The sequence below is a fragment of the Magnolia sinica genome, chromosome 10 (assembly GCF_029962835.1).
Source record: "Magnolia sinica isolate HGM2019 chromosome 10, MsV1, whole genome shotgun sequence".
NCBI lineage: Eukaryota > Viridiplantae > Streptophyta > Magnoliopsida > Magnoliales > Magnoliaceae > Magnolia > Magnolia sinica.
In genome coordinates, this window is record NC_080582.1 from 55,873,425 (window position 1) to 55,876,113 (window position 2,689).

Below are 2,689 nucleotides of genomic sequence, written 5' to 3' on the forward strand. Positions count from 1 at the left end.
ATGGTCTCCTTAGGTTTGACCGTCTCTATTTTCTTCAGTTTTAAAAGTACGAACTATAGAAGTGCTAGATGGGAGATGAATAAGACAATGCAAACTATTTCGATACAATGCGAAATAATAAAACAATTATACTCAATTACTTAGAGTATTGAATTCTTGATATTAAATAGTTTGTAAGACAACCTTTGCCTAAAATATTTAAGCAGGATAACCTGTAACACCCTAAACTTTTTAATATTCGAGTATTGAAAGTTCTCGAGTGTTACCATCAAATTTAACTTATTATGTACATGTGCACGATACCAATCTAGATATCCTAACCTTACATCCATTCTCTAACATAAATCTAACTGTTGCGAATAATCTCCATTTATAGATTAAGTCATTTGACTGTTGATTTTGAGATAGAATCATCATATACCTAAGTATTCTCACGTGTCCATCATAACCAACCATTCAGTCAACTATTCACTGCTAGGTAAAGATATTTGACTCTCCACTCTGAGTTTGGACCACCTGATTATATTAAACTAGCTACTTAATCTCAGTATCCACTCATACACATATCAAATTGAGATTCTGATCCATTCATCTTGTTCATCACTTATGAATATGCTTAACCCACCATCAAATCTACTATCTGAGAAGCTTACACATATGAACAAGTCACATAAATCTAATGGTATACATGTTCTACCTATTGATCACTCCAGAAACTCACTTGTGATCATTCGTTTACAAACCTGATTGTACACCCACTTACATACATGATCAGAATACTAACCATCAAGTTTTTCTATTTTTAACATGTCATCTAACCATCCATTATGTTGGTTGATATATTTACATTCCCTTAATTAGTTTGGTGAATAATTCATTATTCATAATGATTTAGATATAATTTCTTTTGTAATAATTACTTAAAAACATGTCTACAATCATGTAGAACCATTCGATTTTTCAAAACTCTCATATCAGCAATAATTACGAAAATGTCATTAACCTAGACCCCCTGAATTCTAGATCATATGGTTCCCACAATCCGTTTAATGTGAAATTTCATACCATTCCTATGTATCATAAATTAACCATACGTGTCAAATTTCGACCCTTAGATCAATGTAAAAGTGACCCAATTGACAAAACATCCCTTTAACCGTTGATTTTAGTGTCCATCGAATGAAGAAACCTTGTGAATAGTCTTAGTAAGATATTTCCCTTCATATGAATGACTTGGATTACCCATGATATGGACCAAGTGTGAAATATAAAGACCCCACTTTGGTAAGCTTTTCCATAGGCGTGAAATTATCATGTAAGGCCTACCAACTCCTTATAAATATGGATCTTCCGATTTAACCACTTCCTTCCGTCCATCGCAATTCAAAGTTGGACCACACTTTGGTCTCATATGACTACGAGGCTATACAAAATTCAGGCCCCGATCTATGATGTTACACCGCTGAAGGTTGAAGACATATCCTTCCTTTTGGTACAAAAGGTGAAATTTTAGATTTAGGCTTTTTCCACCATCGATCAAGTACCAAATTTTGTCCAACCGTTTGCCTATCATAACTACACATTTCTTCCAAAATTGGGCCCTAATCATTAGGTGTCGACCGTTAATTAAGATCAAGTTCGTTTTGGCACCCGTTAAGAGAGTTTTCAAGATAGGTCAATCTAAATTTTCGATCACTAAAAAAATCATATACCCCGGCTCTATTCGATGACCCTGACACAATGGACAAATTAGATTATTTTTTTAAAAGATCGTTAAAAAAAATTAGAGAAACCCAATTCAAGTGGGATGTAAAACACACCCCTCTCACATGCCCACTCCTTTTAAAAAGGGGTGTGCGTCCCTTCTCCACCCACACATCCAACCTTCCCAACGCCCAAGGAAGAGAGAGAGAGAGAGAGAGAGAGAGAGAGAGAAAGAGTTACACAACCTTATTTCATGACGTCTTTAAAATCAAAATATCAAACTTTGTAAGAGTTAATCGATCATAAGGAAAGCATATAAATAATTAAAACAATCACCACAATGCACAAAGGAGTTATAGTGGTTCGGTGCTTAAACCCACACCTACTCCACTCCCAAAATTACTACCCTCATAATTTTGGCTTTCAGTATTTCAAGGTTTTCACAGGGTCACCTTAACAACCTTATACAGTTCTTGTGATTTTCATAGGCTATCACAACAAAACCCACTTTGTGATTTTCACGGGATCACCACAAAACAACCCACTAAGATTTTCAAGCAATCTGAGAAAAACTCAAAATAAAATAAATCTAAATACAGTACTTATCTTCAAATGGCGAGTCGAAGATGTTACTGTAGATTGATTGCAACGATCTTCTTTCTTGGAATATTAATGAAGCCGTGTATGAGTTTAACCCAAAAACAATATAGGGATCAAATATGTTTTCAATATATATAAAAAAAAATCTAAATTGCTGCAAATTCTATTCTCTAAATCTCAAGTAGAGTTTAGATAACCCTCTTAAACATAATTAAAGCTAACTTGAGAAAAAGAATAAAATAGGCTAATAGAATATTAGAATTACCGCATAAATAACTTAAGGATCGCCTGGCTTTCTCTCTTACTTTGAAGAGGTTTCTCATAGATTTTCATTGTGAAAATGAATAAGAGAAGGCCTCTATTTATAACCAAAGAATTTGAAAAT